The sequence below is a fragment of the Meriones unguiculatus genome, chromosome 19 (assembly GCF_030254825.1).
Source record: "Meriones unguiculatus strain TT.TT164.6M chromosome 19, Bangor_MerUng_6.1, whole genome shotgun sequence".
Classification (NCBI taxonomy): domain Eukaryota; kingdom Metazoa; phylum Chordata; class Mammalia; order Rodentia; family Muridae; genus Meriones; species Meriones unguiculatus.
Window position 1 is genome coordinate 58,750,636 of NC_083366.1, and position 25,063 is coordinate 58,775,698.

The 25,063-nt window shown below is 44.7% G+C and overlaps 1 protein-coding gene across 3 annotated transcripts in view; it reads left to right on the plus strand.

The window, feature by feature from the left end:
* Window positions 1-5,680: 5,680 nt before the first annotated feature.
* Window positions 5,681-25,063, plus strand: part of Rnf182 (ring finger protein 182) — a 62,896-nt gene continuing 43,513 nt past the window's right edge. Inside the window, exon 1 of one of the 3 annotated variants that reach the window (XM_060372371.1) lies at window positions 5,681-6,391. The gene's annotated coding sequence lies outside the window, so the exon portion shown is untranslated. Of the gene's footprint in view, window positions 6,392-12,933; window positions 13,487-22,209; window positions 22,297-25,063 lie in introns of those variants that run through there. The other 2 variants (XM_021630294.2, XM_060372372.1) reach the window with 2 other exon arrangements.

A 25,063-nucleotide genomic window follows, 5' to 3' on the forward strand; every position in this document is an offset into this window, starting at 1 on the left:
GGATAGAACAGTACCCAGCTTTCAGCAAGTCTAAGAGGCTTTCTACCCCAAATTTGCTCTGTTCCTGCCTTCCCTGTCATTATGACCCAACTACCTCATACAAGTACTCAAGAAACATTAACCTCCACAAATGTGATAATGGTCAATACATCCATCTAGGGTGTGGGCTTTGAGTGTGCTCCCAGTCCTTAAGGCTGTTATGACTTTCTGCTACTTGTTATTTCAATCTGCATTTGCTCCTGTTGAAGTAAACACTGAGGAAACAAAAGTGTCTCCAGTGCCAGGGCACTCAGGGCTGTGAAGCAAGGCAAGTGTCCAAGAAAGGAAAAAATGCTTTCCCAACAAAAGAAGTGCTCATGAGTAATTAGGGGCCCGGGAAAGCAAGCTCAGATTGCAACTGTGAAGGGCTGGCTTCAAAGCGGCTGGGCAAGTTAATTTCCGGGCCACATTTGACAAATCGGCACCTCTTTGGTTTGCCTTCACTCCCCATCCCACACAACCAAGCTCTCCTCCCCCCTTTGTCTAGAAAGATAGAGCACTCCTTTGGAGCGAGTGCACTTCCATTTGAAAACTACACAGAAGGCTGAAGCAGGACCTGAATAGAATTCATACCTCTGGCAAGACTCCACGTTTGGGGCTGGGTGGGCTTCTGGGAAAAGATGCCCAACGCTATGAGCCGGAGGGGTTCATGACTGACATGCACACCTATTACTCCAGCAGAGATCGCAAGGTTGTGAAATTCACAAGGCTCAGATTTAGGTGTTTCGGGAGACACTGGATGAGAGAATTTCTGTCTCATCTAAAGCATGTTTGGGTCTTGAAGTAAGCATTGAAGGGTGGGTAGTGTTTTCCCCGGTGGGAAAGCTGGGGACAAAGGACCCTCTAAACAGCGTGGTCACTTCACAGTAAGAGAACTGTGTGCTTTGCTTTAGTCTAGAGGTGGAGACTGTGGCTGGTGCAGTGGGGGACATGCTAGTGCCAGGCTTAAAGAGCAAGAGCAGGGTGAGGGTGTCATTCAGCAGCAATGATCAGGAGCAGGGCATGAAATGTTTGAAACACATGCTGCACCTAGTTGAGAAGGTATTGTGATATCTCAGATTAAACAAAATCCTCATTGGGAGGGTTAGTCAGCTTCCTATTGCTATGACAAATACTAAGACAGTTTACAGGTGAAACCGCTCACCTCATGGCTGGGGTGTGTGAAAAAAAGATGAAGAGGAGAGGCCAGGGTTTCACCATTCCCTTCAAGGGCAAGCGCTCAGTCACCATAAGACCTTTTATTAAACCCTGCCCCTTAAAGGTTCTATACCTTAAAGTTACACCAAGTTGGGAGCCAAGACTTTTAACACATGGGCAGGCCTTTGGGGGAGGGGAACATCCCATATTCAGATTATAGTACTAGGGATGAAACCCTGAAGAGAGGAGATCCAAAACCTAAATGTAAAGATGGGAGTTGGTGGAAAGTAGCAAACGACAGGAATAGGGAGAGAAACAAGTGTCCGCCTTCTCTCTTCAGAAAGAACTAAAGGAGCTGTTGCCTTGACTGCCTTCCATGTCAAGTGAGTTACCCGAAGTCCCTCGTGACTCTGAGTTCCCCATGGGCTGACACAGCAGGCAGCCTTGGAGAATTCTTGGCCCAGTGCTGTTCTCAGCAAGCTGTCACGGAGGAGGCAGACACCAGCGTGGGTCTTGGCAGTGCTGGGTATCATCCATGGGAACCTGGACCAGGCCCAACAGCCTTTTAACTTCCAAGATTGCTTCATTATTAATCACATGCAGCTTTAATATTGCTTGGCTCTGTCCAGCACGCTCTCATAAAAGACTGTCACGGAGCATGAAAGGGTGTGTGAGTGAGTGAGTAGGGCTACCTCAGGGGCCAAGTCCCTGATCCTCAGCTGCAAGGACGAGGGGCCTTGGAGGCCAGCATGGGTGTGAAAGAGTTATTATTGAGAGGTTCTGGGGAAAGTTTGAACCAAGAGGAAATAAAGTTGGAATCTTGGGGTCTTGACCAAGAGAAAAAAAACCTAGTTTTCCAGGGCTAAAATTTACTCTCCCGACTTATAATCTTATTAAAGAAAGTGTGTGTGTGTGTGTGTGTGTGTGTGTGTTTCCTCACAGAGGTCTGTGCAGTCTGGCTTTTGGTAGTGTCTCAGTGTTATTTCTTGCCACCACAAATGCCCTGGATCCTGGCCCCGTGGAACCTGATCTGCAGATTTTACCTCTCAGCGCTTTGCAGCTGTCGCTCCTTCTATCTGGAGTGAGCTCCCTGCCATCATTCCTCGGGAACCAAAGTGGCTCTTCCCTCCTGGATGCTTCTCTGAGGTCCGAGCATGATCTGACAGTGCTGCAGAGCACTGTTGTCCCTGGCTGCCGCCTTGATCTGCTCTTCTACAGACCTCCTCCCTCACCTCGTGCTGGGCTTGGGCTAGACCTTACTCATTGTCTGAATGTCTGGTCTAGCCCACGATTTTCATATGTTGCATATGGAGGGGAAAGGGCACATATTTTGTGGAGGAATAACATCTTTTAGTAAGCTGGTGTTCACAAAGTGGTAGCCTAGCCAATGGCGGCTCTTCCTTTTCTTGATCTGCTCTCACACTGGTAAGTTTATGGGTTCTTCTTAGTAGGGGCTGACACAGTGGCCCACTATTTGGCCTTCATCTGCTGACTTTGTAAGGAAAAGAACCTACTCAAAGGAGATGGAAAGACAGAAAACGTTGTCAGGATACCATTTCCATCAGCCAAGGGAAGGAAATGAGTGAAAACTGCCGCCTTTGAGCTAGAACTGGGGAAGCTCTTTGCGAATTTCTCCCCCAGGTGGCTACCAAGGGCCTGCCAGGTGCTGTTCCAGAGTTGAAGGAGTCAGCATGAGGAAGGCCAGGTGAGTCCTGGTAGTCCAGGAGCTCATATTCAGAGGGTCTGGGGACAAGGATAGTATACGGGTGAGCAGGTGATAATTCAAAGATGTTAAGTGCTTTGGAAACAACCCAGAGGGTCATGTGATCACAAGGAATGGGGTGCTAATGTTGTCCTTGAGAAGGTGACAGCAGAGGGAAGAACTGAGAGGCACCGCAAGTTAGTCTTGTGAGCCACGACAAGATTATACCAGGTTGAGAACAGACAGTGGGATACTGAGAAGGGAGTCTGTTAGATGGGCTCCAAGAACAGGAAGCAAGCTTGTGGGACCCCTGTGGGACTCATGTAGGCTGTGGAGCTCTTGAGGTTTTTTTTTTTTTTTTTGTGGCTGCTTATCTTTCCTGCTTATGGATCAGCAGAGCGGGTAAGTCTCAGCTGTGTGCCAGGCCACTGCAGCTCTAGCCACTTCCAGCCCTTCAGATCAGCGCTATCTGAGAAGCACTCTCTTCTCCCTTAACACAGTATCATTATACAGGCTGGAGCCTGGATGGGGTTCTGGGGCGCCTTGCCTCCCCCCCCCCACGTCCTGGGAGAAGCTGCCCACCAAGAACCTTCTCTAATCTTGTTTCTTTAATCTTCTCATCTCTCTGTCATCTCCATTGCCCTTCCCTTCCACCCAACCCACCACTGTTCCTTGCTTGATCCAAGGAATTAGTTCATGGGTTTTTCCATTTTAACTGGACACTGCAAACTCACCTTGCATACACAGGTATGCAAGTCTTCTTAAAAGACTTGCTAGTTGAGGAATGGCCCCTGTTCTGGTGTGTCCTCCACAAAGTTCTGTGTTTCTCAATAAAACAGGGTTGAGATGTGGGGCCTCTAGGAAGTGACGAGGCCACAGGGCTCTATTCTCAGAAATGGGTTAATGTCACTATTTTGGGAAGTGGGCTCCCAGAAGAAAGGTGACTCTAGCCCTGTTCTGTTCTGCCTTTTGCCATGGGAAAAGGGCGCAACAACAACAACGATAATAATAAAACTCTCAAAAGATATGGGCTGTTAACCTTAGGCTTGCCAGCCTCCAGAAGTGTAAGAAACAGATCTGTACTTGGTAAATCCCCTAGCCTCAGACATTCTGTTATAGTAGAACAAAAGGAACTAAGAGGCACCTTACACCTTCGGTTTGGAAGTGAGGGTTTACTGATAACATTGTTTGCTTCTGTGGGGAAAAACAAAAAACAAAAAACCATCTTTTTAACTGGCTGTCAGTTTACTCTTTGTGAAGGTTAATATGGGCGGTTAGCTCGGCTGGTATGTAGAATCCCATAGGAGAGGAACTTCTGCCCACATCAGCGCAGATGTTATGGAGAGGATCAACTAAAGAGCAGAGACCTACCATGGATGTGGTGGCGCTGTTCCGAGGATAAGGGGAACAGACTGAATAGAAAGGAGAAAGCAAACAGAACTCCATCTTTCCTCCCTCTCTGCTCCCTGGCTGTGGACCAGCCGCCTTACTCACCCTCCTGCCACCATGCCTTCGCCACCAAGGTAGGGGGCACCTTCAAACTGTCAGTCAAAAATAAACGCGTTCTTCACGAAGTTGTTCTGGTCAGTTGTGTTTTGTCACGGTTACAACCAAAGTCACCTACCAGCGCCATCTGAGTCCATGCTTAATCTGACAGTACTTGCCTGGGCTGGAGGTGGCTCACCCCAGGGAAGAGAGTTTGTTCCAGACCCTACACATCAGCCGTTAGTTAACAGGTGTAGGTATGGCTACTTCTTGTGACCTGTGCCCGTCTAGCAAAGCAAGTGCCTTTTCCCTCTGACAGGTCATGTACTTCATGCACGACGGAGCTGACGGGTCACAACACCCTTGGCTTGCTATCGATGGTGTAGAACGTTCGGATGGTGAACGCTCATCAGACGACTGAGTCACCAAGAAGGCCTTTGAAATGTTTTTTTACTGTTCTCATGATGCATATGACACACGGTCCCCCCTTTGATACCTGCTCCAGCCTCTTACCCCAATGGTATTATGACATTTGAGCCTTGTGGGATCTCTCTGATCAATATGTTTAATGAAAATATTGCTGGCCTTCACACCCTCATTTAGTGGATGAGGGAATAAGCCATTTCAGTCGAGCTAAAGGCTTCTCTGTGGCTGTGTGTGGATCAACAGGTAAGTGACGTAACTAGTTAATATTGGAGGCAGGATAGCCTCCTGACATGCTTCTGCCAGGGGATGAGGAGAGTGAGTGCAGGGGCCCTGAGTGCTGTATTTGTGACTTTTCTGTTGCTGCGATCAAACGCCTGAAAGAGCTCTCTGAAAGACAGACAGACTTATTTTGTTCATGGTTTCAGAGATTTTACCCATGGTGGCTCTGTCCCTGGAGCTGGAACAGAACAACACTGCAGCAAGAACACAGATTAGAGAAACTCCCTCCAGGAAGCAGAGATGAGGCAGCAGAACAGGATGGTGTAACCCTCAAAGTCCTCCCCACCCGTCTCATGAGTGACCTATTTCCTCTGGTTAGGCTCTTTTTCCTTTAGCTTCTTAAATATGACACCATCTGAGGACCAAACATTGGTGACACAGCCTGTGAAGGGGCATTTGATAGTCAAACTGTGAGAGTTGCACCGAGAGTTGGTTTGTTCTCAACAACACTTACACCAAAAGTTTACCTTAATGCGATCTAGTCAATATGGAGTTAATAATTTGGCCGAGTCACCGCCGTGTTGAATCTTGCCATGGGGAAGTCTTGGCAGAGAATCACAAAGCATTTATTTATTTATTTTTAACTTTCTGTTTCCGTGCGGTTCTCCACACTGGCAAGTAACGTGTCTATATTTTTTAGGCGAGCTGCATAATCAACACAAGGTACTAACGAAGGATGAGTGAGACAGTGCCTCTCCGTCGTCTGGTTTGCTTCTGTTCCGTCTTCAGAGTTATGAGGTTATTAATTCCTCCAATCAGCAGCAGCTTTTCTCACACTATCATGGATAAGCCAGACGACCCGGCGGTTCACCGTTTGGCCGGTATTGATGATTGTCCGTGGTTCTTTTCATCATACCTGGTTTAACAGAAGAGATATTTCGGAGCCCATCTCATCTTCGTAGAGTGGGTTGCAGAGAGAGAGAGAGAGAGGAGGCAGTACTCTCAGCTGGCTGCATAAGCAGCTCTTGGGACACTGTTGAGCATGGAGGAAAAGGCTGGATGTCACTTTAAATTGTGTACCCCTATTCTCCCCCCGTTCTCCCCCACACCTTGTGCTCTTGCCTTTTGAGGCTAGAGGCAGGGCCTCTCGCTGAACGTGGAGTTCACTGTTTTGGCCAGTGAGGCCCCTGGACCCACCTGTCTCTGACCCTTCCCCCTACCCCAGCCCTGGGATTCCTGGTATGTGTTGCTACCCCCAGCTTTTACATGGGTGCTGGAGATCTGAACTCAGCCCCTCATGGTTACTCAGCAAGCACTTTGCCCGCCGAGCCATCTGTCTAAATTCTTCATTGCTAAAGCCACAAGGGGTTACCAGAGTCCAAGGTAAGTCAATGCGGCATACAAAGAACTCATGCCAACTCAGGTAAAAATTCTTGTTCCCTAGCTCCATTTTCTTTCTTTTTAATTTTTTTTTTTTTTTGAAAATCATTAAGATGAAGGTGCTGAGAATTGTCTGGGGGGGGGGCACCTCTTTGCAGCATTTGAGACAAATTTGATAGGAATTGCTGCTCTCTGAGGTTACAAGTTGTTGAGGCCAAGAGACCAACAGGCCCCTTGGCACGAGGATGTCCACACCCTTTAGGGACAGTGTGTGAAGGCATGGCTTTCTCTCTGCTTGCCAGGATGTGAGGGTTAATAATTGCTTTGTAGAGCATCCTCCCTCAGTACCTTAGGGCAGCCAGAAAGGGATTTCTGGGTTCTGGATTTCCAGCCCTTTAATCCTTCTAAATGCTGTCCTCCCTTCCCCCACTTTTCAGATGAATTTTAAAAAATTCCAGAAGGAAGCAAACTTGAAGGCATAAATGAATATTTTTAAGATAAAATTTAAGATAAAGACCAGTGTTTTAAACTGTGTTTTGAATGTGTTCTTGTCACCTCTTTAAACAATGTCAGAACGTGTCTGGAAGGCAGGAAGGCAGGGTGCAAAGAGCTGTTGCTTAATTGCCGTGGAAATGAGGGAACATTGTAGCCCCCATGTTTTTTTCTGGTTCATCCAAATATGGAGCTTAAGGAACCATGTTTGGACCCAAGCTTTCAAATCATTTAAAGATTAATTTTTAAAAGATAGTTGTTTTTCTTTCAATTTTCTAAAATAGTTCAGTTACATATAACTTTGTATACACAGATGCGTATGTGTGCATGTGTGTGTGTGTGTATGTGTGTGTGTGTGTGTGTGTGTGTATGCCTCTGTATGTGTGTGTACAGGTGCCACAATGTATATATGAAGGTCAGAGGACAGACTGTGGGAGTCTGTTCTTTCGCTACGTGGGTTCCAGGGATCTGACTCAGGCCATCCATCCGGCTTTAGCGGCTGAGCCCTTTTTGCAAACCTTTCTTCTAGTTTCTGGTTAGGAAGTAAAGAGCAAGCACACGTTCTTTTCCCTTTTGTCAAATCTGCAGTGTGAAGTCCCTTGGAGTCTAGCAGGTCTGCTGCATGGACACCGTGACCTTGGACATGCTGCACCATAAACTATTGTAATGATGTAAGCTATCATTACAACTTTAGGAGAAAAATAAAGACTTTGGTGCACAAAATATAAACTACAGGACGGGAAAATTCTTATAAAATGCTTCAGTGGGGAGGTTATTATCTATTTGGCATTTTGGAGTTTTCATTAGAATACATTGTTTGCAAACCACTAGAGGGTGTTGGCTGTGTTTTGGTAAATATGGAAAGGTTAATATTTATCAAGGTGAAATCACTATGAATGCTTTTCTGGTAGCTGGAAATTCGGTTTATTTTGCGCTCTCAGAATGAATCAAAATACCTGATTTTTGACAAGATTGTATCCGGTTCATGGGGGTGGGATTTGATGATGGCTCAGTTTAGGTATAATCTAGAGCAACAGTTCTCAACTTGAGGGCCGAGACCCCTTTGACAAACCTCTATCGCAAAAATATTTATGTTACAATTCACAACCGTGGCACAATCACAGTATGGTGTAGCAATGAAGATAATTTTATGGTTGGGGGTCGCCACAACACGAGGAACTGTATTAAAGGGTTGCAGCATGAGGAAGACTGAGAAGCTCTGGTGTGTAGGTAAGGCGTGTCACACGATACCAGCCTAAACTGAAAGCTGATGAAATTAGTGAGATGAGGAGGGGGACTACAAATAAAAAGAAAGAAACAGAAATTATTCTGTTTCATAATCCTTGGGAATGGTTAGGGTCTCTGTTTAGCAGCCCATGGGTACTCATCTATTTCAGGAGCCCTACCTCATAGGTGACAAATTCAGCCCAAACAGTCCTACGTTAGTGTTTTGGTTGAAATATTTCTTACGTCTACACGTGTGAACAAAATCTTATGATAGCTTTCCAATAAAGAGAAATTACTTGCTGTAAATTACCCTTTATACGTTGAGGAATATTCATGAGGTAATTTTATTTTATGTATTTGAATTTTTAAAAAATTTTCTGGTAGTAATCTCTGCGTGTAGCCCAGGTTGGCTTGGAACTCACTTTGTACCCTGGGCTGCTCTCAAATTTGTGGCAATCTTCCTGCCTCAGCCTCCCAAGGCAACCTTCTTCATGTAAGGATTAAGAAGACCTTAATTAATTAATAGACTTTGGATTTTTGAATATTTAATCACAAACATTAATTTTTAAACGGCATCCAATATGCCACATAGATAAAATTTAAAAATTTAGCAAGCATGTTTAAAGTAGAAAAGAAACATGCGTTATAATTCTAATGATATATTTTATTTACTCATACACATCTAAAACATTATTACAATATGTAACACACATAAACATTTTTAATGACCTAGTACTTAAAAACTGTTATTGTTATAAGTCTTGAAGACTTGGCATTTTTCACTTTCTTAGCGTGTCAGTTTGGATGAGCTAGTGGCTAGTGGCTGCTGTATTGGGCTGGTACACTTCCGAGGGTCGCTTTAGGAAGGTGAACTTATTTACTTAATCTCATTAAAAAAAACTCTCGAGATTATGAAAGACCAGTTGTGCTGGTTGTATTAGTCTAAAGGAACAGAACTGACAGAGGGAATATACACACATTAAAATATAACATGTATGTTAGAAGGGGATTTATTAGAGCGGCTTACAGGGCGTGATCTGGGTAGTCCATCAGTGGCTGTTGGACTCACACTGACGAGGATCAGAATCCTGCCCACACCGAGCATGCTGTTTCAGCGGTCCCGGGCTGGTGCTGAAGGCGTGGAGGATTCCTAGAGAGCTGCTGATCTTCATCTACACTGAAATCCCATCAGTGAAGGGATGCATCAGCAGCAGCGTGGATGGACTTTCCGGTGAGAACGAGGGCAGGTAGGAATAGGCAAAGTTTCCTTCTGCCGTGCGTCTTCCTCTCAGCTGCCCTGCGGAAGGTGCGGCTCGTCCTTAGGGTGGGCCTTCCTGTTCTGGATAATCCTACCAGGAGGATTCCTCACGGGAGTTCCGCGCTGCTTGGGATTCCAGGTGTGGTCCAGTTGTCAACCAGCCATTCCAGCAGACACAGCACACATATAAATGCTGTGTATGTGTGCCCGGGGAGGCCAGAAGAGAGCATCGGATGCCCTGGAGTTGCAGGTGGTTGTCGTCCGCTAGATTTGGGTGGTGGGAACTGAACTCAGGTCCTCTGGAATAGCAGCAAGTGCTCTTAACCGCTTCGCTGTCTCTCCAATCCCGAAGAATCATTTTAACGTCCAATCGCAGTCCCTTCACTTTCAGGTTGGATAACTGGATTAAAGCCACCCCCTTTCCCGCCCAGCAGGAAAGCAGGCACAAGTGTGGAATGATAATTTCCTCACAACTTTTTAATTTGGTCAACGAGATGGAATGGAGGCAGAGCTTAGGATAAAGCTAAGTCTCCCAGATAAATGCGAACGTCTCGACCAAAGGTTCTTAAACTGTGTACTGTGACCCTGTAACTGAAGGGGAGGGTTACAGTAAAAGGCTCTGAAGTACTAATGACCAAAACCTAATTCAAAACGAAGCCCCGAACGAATCCAAGGTGTTGCTGGCACCACCATCCCAATATACCACTGCAGCCTTGGCTCTGCGAACACAACAGGAGCACTGTGCCAACAAAAACTGCTCAGCTTGGATTCGAAACGATTGCATGCTATTAACAAGAGTCTCTGCTCCTCTAGAAACATAGTGATTTCAACATGGAAGACAGAGACTTCAGATATTTTCCTGATGTCATTCCTTAGCACGTGAGTTTAGGATAAGCATGAGTTTAGGTTGTATCCTGCCAGGATGTGGATGTTTGAATTTAAAACTGCTCTTTGCTATTTGAATGCATTACAAATGTCACCCAGTGAATTTTGGCTTGGGAGTAAGACAGAACGAATTTATGACCATTACTGAAATGGCTCTGAACATACTTCTGCTGTTTAGTGTTACGTGCTTCTGTGAGGTGGTGTTCTCAATAACGATGGTTATAAAAACAAAATCCAGTCAACTCGGAACAACATTAAAGATGTTCTATTTCTTATGGCATTCAGGCGAGATTTAATTCTTTATGGAAAAAAAAAAGCACATCCATCTCATTAGTATATAACTTTGCTTTCGTCTCTAATAAAAGGTAAAATTACATATATTAAAGAATTATTTTTGAAAATTAGTTGCAATTTATAATTAGTAAATGTTTGATTAATTTGTATACCTGTCTCACATGGCTCCTGTACCTGTCTTGAGGACACCAGTGGAAAAGGAAGCCCAGGCTGGAAGACTCTCACGTCTGAAGGCAGAACCAGGTTCCTCAGGAAATCTCTAAGCAGGGATTCAGTGCAGATGCTTCTAAATGCCCATTATCTGAAGGTAGCATTGGCCTCTTCGTGACTCTTCCTTCTTCTGTATTTACACTCCAATCAAGACAATAATATATAGGTCATGAATATTCAGTGTCCAGTCCAGGCAATATTTTATTGGCCCAAGAATGTTTTTGATATTTATGAATTTATAAAGAATCTGTTTTTAATTCTTTGATAAATCAATGAGTGCTCATTTAGCGAAACAACCACCAAGAATCTAAACAATGCTGAATTGTGTTTGGTAGCATCAATCCTTTCAATGCTTACTCTAGTTTTTAGGCCCCTACTCCTGTTCCCTTCCCTGCTCTCATGCACCGCCCCTTCCTGCCCAGTCTCCTGTCTTTTCTCTCTTCCTCTCATTCACTTGTCTTTCTTAGCTCATTTTGTATCGCCATAACAAAATATCCAAGGCTGGGAACTTTACAAAGGAAAGAGGTTTATTTGGGTCTAAGGTTTTGCCAAGTGCGGTGCTGGCACTAGTTTCTGGCAAGAGCATGTGCAGGAGAGATGACACGCTACAGTGAGACAGGACGCAAGAGCTATACTCTAATCCACTCCTGCTGGGTCCGCCCTGCTTCAGGGGCGTCAATCCCTCTGTGAAGGGCAGTCATGGCCAGTCGTCTGCCAGTTAGGCCTCGACTCTTAAAGGTCCTGAAATCTCTCAATGCCTTTGCTTTGTAGACCAAGCTTCTTCCAAGTGGTTTTTGTGTGTGTGGGGGGGACCTTTACCGAAACCACAACACTGTCTGTTCTAGATAGCTGCGGAGAAAGTCTGTACGGAAAGGTTCACCCTATGCACACATATTTCTTTGAGGGTTTTGATGATGGAAAACAGAGTAATATAGCCACTCATAGCAACAGCAGCAATACAATCTCACATAAACTATGGTGTGAGGGTGCAGGCATAGCGTTGTTCTGTCTATGGGAAACTGAGTATGTAATTTATTGTATGGTTTATTATGTTTAGTGGGTACATAGTATTACAAGTGCAACTGTACCAAAAATTGACCAGATCACTGCTGGTCAGCACACAGGTTGTTTTAAATTTTTGTTGGTAGGCGAGTTCGGGCTGTCCGATCGGGCATGGATCTCATTGCACATTTCCGAGTTGCTGGGTAACATTTTTCAGATTCAGATCTGTGGGAGGAAATGAACATGCTCTTTGAGTTTTGATACTTGTCTCCAAATGACCTAATGGCTAGTTCGAAAAATTTATTTCTTTTTACTTCATCTGGAAGCACTGATCTTCCCACAACAAACAAACAAACAAAATACAGTAGCCAAGTGCCATTAGGAATGAAATGTTTTCATTTTATTACATCACACGGACCTTCCATTTTCATTAGTTAGTACACATGGCCTCGATTGGTAATACCATTGTTTTGGTGTGCCCTTTTCAGCCCATAAGACGATAGCTCTCCAGGGGGAAAGTGTGTTATTGATACTCCGTTGGTGATTCACAAATGCCAGGAAGTAAGTGCCCTGCTCGCAGAGGTCCGAAGGAAGATTCTGTAGAATTTGGATTCAGTCTCTGAACTTTCAAGAAAACAGTATGGAGGGATGACTCACCCAGGGGAGCTGCTCTCCAGCTCTGTCCTTTAAAGAAGCATGACCCCAAGGCCTGCTAGTACTTTTCCCTCTTCCTCCAAAAATTTCCTCAGGCGGAGGATGCCTAGACTGTGCCGAAGGAGCCCAGTTCTTTTTTCTAAGTGCCACGGTCAGTCGGTGGTACAGTTACTTGGTGTCCATGGTAGATGCTTCAGAGCCAATCTCTAAGCAACGTGGTGGCATCTCAGATTCACTCTGCGGCCCGTGTGTGAAAGTTGTGGTTTAGCACTCTGTGTTTAAAATCGGAAGTGAAGGGCCCCTTTCCGTTCCTATGGGAGCCCCCCGGCAAGCCAGGGGTCTGGCTTGATTGGTGGGAGACCAGCAGATCCAGAAGAGGCAAAGCTGGCTGGTAGTGGTGATGATGGTGGTGGAGATGAAGGGAGGAGGAGGAAGAGGGGTGTCGTTCTCTGTTGGCAGCTTGGCGCCTGCTGCTGCAGCCTGAACGGGAGCACGGGGTACCAGTTGCTCAATAGTTTATCACTTTGTATCATCCTTTCTCCTCCCTTAAGCGAATTTCCTTTTTGAGGGCACAGCTCCGTAGGAGAAAGGCGTGCTGGCGAAGTGGGACCTTAGGGCTTTGGAACGTCCATAGTGAGAAGGCAAAGCAGTGCGTGCGCTGCAATAAGATCTGCCTCCGGGCTGAGGGCTCTCTGGAGCCTTCCTGTCTCTGTGGCGAGGGACTCGAGAGACTCCGGGAGTGTCTACGCTGGCGGTGGCTCGGGGTGGGGTGGGGGGTGGGGTCCTTGTCTCCTCCCTACAGCCCAACTGCTGAGAAGAAGGGCGTGGGCCGTGAGGGTCCGGGACCCTGGTGCCGCGGGGGTTCAGACTCCCGGCCGGCCCCGGCCCTGGCGGTTGCCATGGTGACGTAGGGTCGGCAGCGCGCCGTGGAGACAAAGCGGCCCGCCCGCCCGCGGCTCCCGAGCTCCTCCTCCGCCGCGCCTCCCTCAATCCCCCGCGCCGCCGCCGGAGTGGCTCTCGATCCTCCCATCGATCCTCCCGTCCGTCCTCCCGCCGCCCCCGCCGCCGCTGGCCAGGTAAGGCGCGCGCCAGTCCGCGGCCCGGGTAGGGTCCCCGGAGCTTGGGGTCGGCCCGCCGCGGGGATGCACCGGACGCCCTGCAAGGCTGTCCCTGATGCCACTCCGCCACGGCCTCCCGGAGCCCCGCGCGCCCAGCACCCGCAGCAAACTTCGGGCCGCGCGCCGGGCTGCAGGGCAGAGCCCTGGACACCACCTGATCTGTCCCGACCAAGTTGAGGGGAGGGCAGAGCCATACCCCACCTGCTGGGGTGTCTCCTCTTTTCTCCCTCCTCTCTCCTTTGCCTTTGATGATTTTAGGGGGAAAAGAGGGAAACAAAATTCCCCCAGGACTTTCGTGTTTCATGGCTAATTCCTTACAGAACAGGATAGGAAGTGTTAGGAGCAAATGAGAGATATTTTTTTTTTTTTTAAATTTAAAACAAATTTCAGAAAAGTCAGCTCATTCTGACGCTTGTGGTCCACACGTTTAGAAGTGGTTTCTGAAGTTCCTTTGGGTTTTGAATCTGAACCTGGAACTGCATGTTGGAAAAAGAGTACCCAGGGCTGTTAGCTGGACGAATACCTTGTCGAGAAGATACTTGGCACCGAAAGACACCGTTGCTATTGTGTTTGGAAGATACTGTGTTCAAGCTTTAGGCAAGTGGAAAATGCCTTGCGCTTTTATGCAAGAGAGCCATCCATCCAAAGCCCTCCCGGAGGCAGGTACCCAGGCAGTGCTTGCATCAGTGTTTACTGTGCTGGGAAGGACTCAGAGGCAGTTGCCAAGGGCATTGGGGTGCTACATAGGGAACTGCTCAAGTTGTGGGTACCACTCCTCTTCAGTGCCCCCAAGCCAGCAGATCATTTCACGATAGTTTGTGGCAGACACGAAGAATAGAATTTAAAATGTGATAGTGAACACTTTTAGGGAAGTAGTAGAAATGATATCTTCTATTGTGAGAAAACACTTTTTTTTTTTTTTTAAGGGTTACAGGTGATCAGTTAAAGAAACTATACACGTGCTGATGTTATTTGTCTTGGGGACATGCTATGTTGATAAGTGGGAAACTATCCACCTGATTAAGTTGTATAACCCAACTTAGAAAAATCTTGTCTAAGCAGATTAGTTAGAGAACGTTTTATGGAAAGAAAGGAACTGTATTTTGTTGTTGTTGTTAGCTGATGTTATAGTCAAAGAAATGGTAACGTGGATCATTTTGAGCTGTGGTTAAGTTGATTAGAATTCTGGGTATTATAGCTACAGAGTGATTACCTAATATTCCTCCTCTTTCTTTGGGATTCCAACACCTGTTAGCTTGCCGAGTGCTGGGTTCCTAAGCCTCTTCTTATGTGCCAGCAATTTTGGGTAATGCCACTTCATTATAAGACTGTTGGAAACTAAAGGATTTGTGTTGCAGTAATTCTCAAATTATTCCACAATTGGGCTTGTTTTTAAACTGAGTTTTACCTGCAGAGTGTCTCACAGACGCTCTGCTAAATACTCTCTGATGAAGGTAATGAAACACCAGCCTGATTAAGATGAAGTAGATTGGGTTTGAGAAGATAAGCAGGGGAGAAAAATCAGCATTTTCTCATTTCAGCCTGAAAGGCAGTCATACTATCAAAAACGAAGGCGCATTATATAGTCACAGAATGTAGTTGCTTGGTTTGTACTAAAAATACAATGCGAGTTCTTTCTAAGGTACCAGGAGTGCAGCTTTATTTAGCTCTTTGTCAGCAATCCTAACGTTCAAGTACAAGGACTCTGTACGTGTAGCTATATGAAACCCACACCGGGAATTGTAGCCTTGGCAGTTGTGGCTCGCAATTAGTTAGAGTGTTGAAGCAGTGGGCTGCTTAATGTTATATAGCAAGATAAGGGCCCCTCTTTGTGCGTCTGTGCCAGCTTGCACAGGCACAAGATCCAATAGTTTAGCATCTTCAAAACAGCATCATTTTTTTCTTCCTTCCCAAAATAAAGCCAGTAAATAGAAAAAAAAATGCGCAGGTTGAACGCACCGCTTAATTGTATTGGTTTACTTACAAAAAGTCTGATCTCACGTTTACGTATCTCACTGGCTTTCGGGAGAGTAAGTTATCACCGGGTGCTATGGGAAAGTCACACAGGGACAGCCATGCTGTTGCAGTAGGAAATGCAAAGCGTACCTTTGGGCCTTGACTTGGATCGGCCACTTGGGGGATGCAAGCACGCCCTTAGGTGTGAAAGACCGGTCATGGCTCTCCACGGTTCCCAAGGGTGCTAGTATTTTTCCTGCACATCCTGGTTTAACAGTCTGAATTTTGCAAAGTACAACTGGCCTTCATTTTTGGTCTAAGTTGTAAAACACAGTCTGGTAATTGGTGGTATGGTTGCCCCACCTGATGAGTCCTGTCCTTTAAATGTGCCCGAAGATGCCAAAGCAAGCCAAGGAATCTCCTTTAACTACAACTTGACATTATCGTTGTGCGGTTGAAAGTCGGTTGTCTGTAACCAGAAAGCCTTCCTGGCAGCCTAAAGCCACTGAGCCTCCGTTTGCTGTTTCTGGGTCATCATTCTCTTGCAATTTCTGGCTGCACTGTGATAGCATGATCAGTGCTTGGTAATTCAGCATCTAGAGCAATGTGCTGTAGCATTTATAAAATCACATTGCTGAAGGATGATAGGTTTTTAATGACTTCATTGCCCACACACTTAGGCTTAGATATGTGGCTGGAGGGCTGACCCTGAGACCTTGAGGCAAAATGCTATAAATACAATATGTCATTTCCTGACCTGCTGTGCCCAGCGGGTATTGATCATAACCACGATGCTGAGAACAGGTGGAGAGACGCTGGCCACGGTGGCAGGAAGAAGAGCTGTTTGGTGGCATGGATTATTAATAATGATTGATAAAGGTGAAAAAACTATTGTGGGCATGCTCCAGTTTAGTGCTGAGTCAAGTAAAGATACGATAATAGAAAGCCACTTCGCAAACCCTGAGTGCTGCGTGGAAAATGTGTATGTCTATCTTTGTGAGACAGAAGTGTAGTCAGAGAAAATGACTGCTTTCTCTTACCTTCCAGCTACATGTAGCACTTACGTAGTATAGATTCAGACACAGTGAACAAGTGTGGCTCAAGTATTTCCTTCTTATAGATGGGACTCTTTGGTTGAAGTGGATTTGTTTTATACATGCCCTGATTATTTCTTTGATTTTATGTTTTTTTTTTTTTTTTTTCACTCACTATGTCACCCCAACCTACTCCTGTGTTGTTTTACTTTGCCGCCCTCTTCGTTTTTCAGGGGGAAGGTTATCACTTAAGCCCATACTGATTTCTAAAAGATACTTATACCCTCAGAACGTCTTTGTAAAATGTGGCTTGGCTAATTTGTAGTTCAACCAGAAAAATATTAGAAACTCAGTGTGCGCTGATGATGTGGATTAAGAACAAACCCTACATCACAGGCCTCATTCTCCAGCTTGAGAATGGTGCTATGGTGGACAAAGAGCCCATGGGTTTCTGTTGGGGTACTTTTATCACACACATCACACATCCGCAAGTATTTTTTTAAATGCATTTATGTTAATTTTATGTAAATTAGTGTTTTGCCTGCATGTATGTCTGTGTGAGGGTGTTGGATCCCTTAGAACTGGAGTTACAGACAGTTATGAGCTGCCATGTGGGTGCTGGGAACTGAACCCGGGTCTGGAAGAGCAGCCAGTGCTCTTAACCGCTGAGCCATCTCTCCAGCCTCATCCTCAAGTATCTTATGCTACATTCCTGCTTTTTCCCTTAAAATCAGTCAAAAGTGGAACACCAAAAATGGAAGGTGAGGGTTCAAAGAGCAAAAAGGACATCCATTCTCACTCAGGCCCTCAGAGCACAGTGTTCAGGGAGCAGCAAGGAAAGGCTATGGAGGCTCTAAATATCTTAATACTTCATGGTCTGGACGCCCCAACCACTAAAACAGGTCGTTTACTTAAGGTTTCCAAGGCTAGACACTCTCATACCAGGGCCGCTGGTCCTGGTGGCTGAGACCCACTTTCCCACTGTGACTAAAATGTACATTTTGGCTTTTGTGTACTTTCGAACATTGAAAAACATGCATGAAGGCCTGAAAATACATTTTTCCCCCCTCCCATATAGGCCATGGCATCCACTTGGTCAGTTAGGAGAGCTCAAGATCACAGTGTGTCTGTAAACAATGTGCCTTTCTGAAATGCTGGGTGCATTTCAAAGGGCTGTGTTCTGAGTATTGACTGCTCGTCAGCTGTCTTCCCTAATGGCTAACTATGGTCATTCCAGCCAAACACGGTGCTTTACACTGCCTGATCGCGATGTGATATGTCAGGTATAGTTCTACTGAAGAGCAGATATTTACTCAAGCGCTTGAATTATAAATCGATGGGTAAGGGCTTCTCTGCAATCTTATCTGGCATTTTCTCTGGTTATACATTGATTTTCTAAGCCCCTGTTTGAAGGCAGTCATTTGGATTTCCATCTGCTTTTTTTTTTTTTTTTTTAAATCATTCAGTTTTTTAATCATTCAGTTAATCAATCGGTCTTTCAGCCAGCCAATTGATATCAACCAGTGCTAGTGTCTGGTACTATGCTAAGCATGTTACAGGTATGAACTCATTATATCTACACATGAACCTTAGGACACGGGCACTGGTCATTGCCCTTATTTTGTGACTGATGATGCAGATGGGTTTTCTCTGTTATGTTGACTTAAAGGAGAACAAAAATCTATCAGATTTTGAGCTGTATGTCAAGCAAGGCATCAAGCTTTATTTTCTGTCTGGCAATATATGCAAAGTGTAGAAATCATGGCACTAATTATTATTCTTGGATCTCTTTTCTTATTTTTTTCCCATCTCGTTCATATGAAGAAACAACACCTGAAGCCACAGAACAAGATACGTTTCTTCATGCTGTATCATGATGTGTGCCAGCATTATTTTCTTTGGGAAGATGATGGGACTGACACAGGGTCTCACTTTGTAGCCCAAACTGGCCTGGAGCTAAATGTGTAGTCCACTGTAGCCTAGAACAAGTGCCCAGGGGGAACTGCCGCAGCCTCTTGAGCACTGAGATTATAGGTGTGAGCTAAATTTTCCCTCTACTCCATGACTGAAAATTTAATTCACTTACTGTTTCATTTTTGGGGGGAACAGGGTTTCTAAGTAACTTTTGGGGGACAGGGTTTCTAAGTAACTTTTGCTATCCCAGAACTGACTATGTAGACCACGCTGGCTTCAAACTCACAGACATCTGCCCACCTCTGCCTCGGAATGCTGGCATTCAAAGCATGCACCACCATACTTAGCTGTTTCTGTTAGGTTTTGAAAGAAAGACTCACCCTGTAGTCCAGGCTAGGCCAGTCACGAGCTGAAACCACGAAACTGAAATTGACCTCGAACTCATGTTCCTCCTGCCTCAGCCTTCTTAGTTCCAGGATTATAGGCATATGTCACCATGCTTGTCTCTGTTAGCAGAAGTCACCATGCTTGGTTCTGTTAGTATTCTTTTCATAGGATCTAGAATACATTAATTGATTAAAAGAGAAACTTCTGAAGGGGTTTGATGTTTCATTTATTATGTGAATTCATATTCTAAGAATATATATTTCCCCTGGTGCTGGCTTTGCTGGATTCACATAAATATGCTACAGAAATGTGTGTCATTCTCACTGTCTTTTGAGGGGCCTCACTTTGGATCACCTGTTCCGTACTGAGCTGAGTCCTAAGGGCTGTGTGGTACTTCTTTCTCACTCTCTCTCTTTTGACAGAATTCTCTCTGCCTTCTTGCTTTAAGAACTTTATAGGCAGTGTTAAAACAAAAACAAAGACAAAAACACTGTCAACTGCCTAAGCGCAAGAACCACGTCTATGTGTTCCCAGGACCAAACATAAGGCCGGCAGAGATCTGCTCTTGTTAATTAGAGGCTCCAAATACTTTCCATATCAAGTAAAGGTATGATGGATGTTTCAATCTGGTTCCAAAGTCAGTATCATTCTAAGGATAGAAGGAGCTGGCTCAGGTTCCTTGTAATGTTAGCTCAGTTTCCTGAAGTTTGAAATGTGTTTCAAGGGCATTATAGTAGTTGACGTTATAGTTATTTGAATTATATCGTAAGAAATAAAAAACTACAGTTTACTTTTCAACTTGGGTTATGAGCCCTGTTCCTTAAAATACAGTAGGTAAGAGAAAGAAAACAGTAGCTGTCTTAGTTTTATGGCATCAATTATGATTAAGTCTTTAATTGTTGTTCTAGTCAAAGGGAGCAGAAAATGAGTCGTCCACAATTTACACTTGTCTTTTGAATGTTCTTCATGTTGTATCCATCTGCTTCTCCACCCCATAACACATGTTCTCTTGTTCTCAAAAGAAGAATGATTAAGAGTTCCAAATCCAGGGGCCCTTATTCTTTAAGCTGTGTGACATGTGGGGTTAAATAAAGGACAGGTATCTATAAAAGCAGCAATTATCCATAGTTTTGTAGGTATTTTTAATGGTAAGTACTACCTTAGCTTTAATTGTTGAGCCCTTAACTTGGTGCCAGGGACCTTCCTAAGCATACTACGCAAGCCCTCTCTTCTGATCTCCACTTGTAACCCTTGTCTCCTTAACTGTAAACTGCCGACAGCCTATCCAACATTACATGGAGTTGGTAAATGGGAAAAGCATGGCGTGTGTGGCTCGCTCTCCATCTCAAGCTGACTGTGATAGCGTTGTTAATTGCTAGCGGCCCGAGAACGTCTTCCTGCTGCGGGGAAGGTGCAATGAAGTTATGCAATGAAGTTATGTTTATGCTCTGAAAGAGCTGGCGCTCAGGGCAGCCTAGTGCGCAGATTGGGAATGGCAGGCGTACTCACCTTGAATTATGCAGTCCTCAGGAGGTAGGCAAGAGAAGGGTGTCACTTTTGCAATGGCTACAGGGGACCTGTGGGGTCTGGGAGCAGAAGGAGGGAGAGGACTTATCATAAACTATGTTTTTAGAGTTTTTTTAAATACTGGGTCCTAGATTGGGAATTATTTTGGAAAGGGCTATATGGGATAGTACAGGAAAAAGAAAAAGAAAAGAAAAGGTAAAAGAAAAGAAAAGAAAAGAAAACTGGGGCTGGAGAGATGGCTCAGCGGTTGGGAACACTGGCTGCTCTTAGGGAGGACTGAGCTTAGGTGGCTCATGACTGTCTGTAACTCCAGTTCCAGGGGATCCTGATGCCCTCTTCTGACTTCCACAAGCACCAGGCATGCATGCGGTACACAGATACACATGCAGGCAAAACAAAAGATAAAACAAATAGATCTAAACAATTAAAAAAGAAAATGAGCGAAAACCACTCCAAAACTGCTGTGCACTCCAGTCTTCTAAAGGGCGCTCAGAGGTTTATGCTCAGGGCTGCATGGAGGAAGTTCCTTGTTTTACAATGGTGAAGGTCAGGGTTGAAATTAGAAGTCTTAAGAATAGTTTCTGTCTGGGTTGTCCCAGTACACAATGGGGTTTTCTTGGAATTTCTCAAGAAAGCTTTATAATTATGGAGAAAAAGAGGAGCCAGAAACTTGGTTACACTCTAAACTGCCTATTAAAACTTTTCTTTTTATATGCAAGAACAGTCTGCGAAGATGGCTTGGATTTGAATCCTGGCCGTGCCATCTTTGTGGCTTTGCGATCTTGAGGAAGCTCCTTCATGAGCCTTCATTTCTTATTGCAGTGGCCTAACTACTCTTGTTCTCCCTACAACTTCCCAAGTTGAAATCCTGATTCCTGAGGCCAGGATGGCATTGGGCCTTTGGGAAGCGATTAGTATAAATCTCATGAATAGAATTGGTCCTCAGAGGGCTTGTTAATTTTCTCCCCATCTGTGGACCCAATGGGAAGGTAACGCCCGTGAACGAGCAAGAAGGTTCTCACCAGACAGTCAAGCTCCAAAGCAAGGTCCAATGCCTTGCTTCTAGTTTCCAGAATCATGACAAGAAAATTTCTGTTGCTTGTATATAAGCCAGTCAGTTTGGCAGAAATTTGTTCTAGCAGTATGAATGTACTCAGATAACTTGCAAAATGGGGAGACTTACCATCACGTGGTAGTTACTCTAAGGATTAATTGAATTCACATTTGGAAAGCATCTGATTATTATTATTAAAGGTAATTTTATGAACAGAAAGGAAACTTAATAGGTAACCCATCACAGGGAAACAATAGAAATGGTTTTCTTCAGACCTGTAAGTTCAGCTTTGCTTATATATCTGGTAAATGTAAGCAAATTGCAGTCAATCTTTCTTTGACTTCTCTTTGATTAAAAATGCATAGACTGATTTCTTCAAATTATCAGCTTCATTTCAAAACCTTAACTATTTTACAATCAGATATAAGTTTAATATACCCGAATTTTTATTTTAAAGAGTCAGATAATTGGTTGGGTAAATTTCTGACTCCAGTAAGTAAAGGCTTCCTGAAGACTACTTCAAGTTCTTTTGAATATTCTATCACTTACAAAATTAATATTGTCTAGACTTAATGAAACACTCTTAAGCATTTCAATCTAAATCAATCACATGTCTACAATCTATCACACATTTTAAATTAGAATCTAAGCTGTCGGTTTGTCCTTAAAAATGTGACAATCATTCATAGAGCAAAAAGTATTAATAGAAATCTGTTTGCTTTCCTAAATAAAAGACTTATTTTATTTTTATGTGTGGGATCATCCTGTCTTCATGTATGTCTAGGCACCACATGTATGCCTGATGTCTGAGGAGGTCAGAGGCGGCACCGGGTATTCTGGAACGGAAGTTATACATGATTGTGAGCCATCATGTGGGTGCTGACAGTTGAACCCAGGTCCTCTGCAAGAACAGCAAGTACTCTTAACCACTGAGTCATCCCTCGAACCCTGGGACCAGTTTCTTTCAGTGTCTCTCTAACTCTCTCTAGATTGTAAAGTCTCTTACTCACAAAGAAGGAAGTGAACAGAAGTGAACAGTAAGCTTTAGCTTCCACACCACTCTGTGCTGAGGCTGCTGTGTGACCATTCTCCCTCAGAATGTACCTCCTCATTGGTCACAGATGTAAAAGTTGGGAGTTGTGTCTGGACTGCATCCATCATGGATAATTCTTCTTGTGACATTGATGGACCACCTGTCTGTTATAGTCAGCATAGCAGCAGGTAGCTGAGAGCCATGCTTTCAGACCATATTTTTTTCTTTTACGACTTAGAACAGCACTGTCCAATATGTACTTGTAAATTTTGATAGCCACATTTTGGAAAGTAGTTTTTATAATAGGTTTTAAAGCCAGTGTACCCAAAGATTCATCATAATTTCAACATGTAGTCAATAGAGAGTGATTAATAAGGTAATGAATGCTGTTCTTTTTCCGTTTTAAAATCTGGTGCATAGTTTACATTTCTAGAACATCTGGATTGGTATTTCAGGAGGTAAAATTAAATATACTCCTCCCTAAAGAGTAAAGTTATATTTGTCACGTTATATTCGTGACTCTAGTTCCTAAATGTAAAGTTGATTAAAACAGAATCAACTTCTTAGTTGCACATAGCACCTGCCAGGAACTCAGGAGCCCAGTTAGTGGTGGCCATGTTGAATGATGGAGCCCCAGATGTTTTCACAATTATTCCTCACATTTCTTTCTCCTGCTTCAGGCTATGGCACCGCCATTGCAGATACCTTTCACTCAGTTGGGTCTGTATTTCTCTCGTCTGTAGTCCTATAGTAGTTCTCATGATTTCTGATTGGATGCAGAGGTAGTCTAAAGTCATCTCATTAGAGCCAAATAGTCCATGCTTTGGATCATTTTCCCAAGAGCTATCTTCAGTCTTTTCTTATTTCTAACAGCTATGTTAGTTGTGGGGGGGGGGTACAGTACAATAAGCTTACGTTGTTGTCTCATCGTATGTAACTGAGTGGAATTGTGAAGACCTAAATAAAGTTTCTGTGTGAGGTCAGCTACAGTTGGTCATCCTGTCCCATTTTCCCAGTCTGCTCCTAGATAAACTAGCTGTCCTAGATAAAGATTTTGCGTCTTCCTTTACTCTCCTCTGCCCTGGGCCACCTCCTCCTTCCCATCCTCTATAGACTGTCTCACCCACAGACCACTTCACAGGCTCTGGTCAGCGCATCCATCTCACCGTCTCACCGTCTCTCTGTACATATCACTGTCTCTCGGACTCTGAATTGTGTCCATTAGTTTCAACATTATGACATTATGACCTGTGACATGGCTATCTTAACTCGTTCCTGACCACTGTGTATTTCTTCAGTGTCTGTATCATCTCTCTCCTCTCATGCATAACAAAGCTTTTAGATGCTGCTCCCTCCTGTCTTTCTCCTTCTGCTCTTGAACCTGTTCTAGTGAGGTGTTTATATGGCCAGCCCTGCTGGAAGTGCTGCCAGCTGCTCCCTTCCCTGTAACTTCTGATAACTGGTCCATTTCTTCATTGAAGATTTCCTTCAGTTGGGGTTCACTATTCCGTCCTGGTGCTGTGGTACCAACTCCTTTGAACCCAGTAGCTTGCATTGACTGTTTGGCTCATTGGGATAGGCCAACTGTATTTCAGCCAAAAGGTGAGCTTGGTTGGTGGCTGTGCACCAGACTGTGTCTCATCTGGCATTGATTTCGGGCTGTGGGTGTTGTTAGATCTGCTGCCTGTGTATTGGTTCTAGGACTCAAGATGAAGGGACTGCAGGCATCCTGGAATGTCCTTGCTGTGGCAGTTTATAGGAGTAAAAGAGGAAAGCCAAACCACGGAGGCACATTGGAGGTTCCTTCTTTTATTGCACTCGTTAGCATGTCTACTGGCTACACAGCCAGGCCTAGCAGAAGTACTGTGGGGAGGCATTTTCTGTCCACCACGGGGCAAGGAAGGAGAGCGAATATTGACTGAACAACAATAAAGGCAGCCCAGTGGCCTCTGGGGTACCTGTCTGTCTTGATTCTCCGTCCACACTGCTGCCCTCTTCCTCAGCACCCCCTGTGCATGTCCTCAGATCTTGAAAACACTGCACTTGACTCAACTCTGGTGTTTGGGTCCTCCCCTTTCTGGTCTGACCCCAATTTTTAGATAATCCCCTTTGACCTCATGACCTTAATATGCCAATAGTTTCTATCGGGGAACTCTGCCCTTGCCTCCACGCCCTTTGTCTGCTCTTGGTACTTCCGGTGAGGCACACAGGAAACAGAGTGCTGATTTTTCTCTACCAGTTTAGGGAATGGTTGCTTCGTTTGTTCAGTTGTTTAGACTAACTTTGCAGCCGACCTGGACTTTCTTCTTTTCTTTACTCCTTCTCAGAAAGTGTAGACACTGCAACCCACGTGTTAATAAGTAGGGGGTATTTTCAGAGACATCTGATGATCAAAATAATAACACGTCAACTAGAATCATTGGAAGTCGCTGAGTCAGTTCACATTGTTAGGGGTCTTTATTCACGATAATGTTGGGGTGGAAGGTTACTCGGCTCCTCCACAGTGGATACCAGTAAAAAGTGTCTCTGACTAAGCCTGGTTTGCCGACTTAGCCATCAGTGCTATCATTCTCTTGTCTACCACTACCATTCTGCTACCACCTACTGCCCTTTCCCTTGTAGTTGAGTGT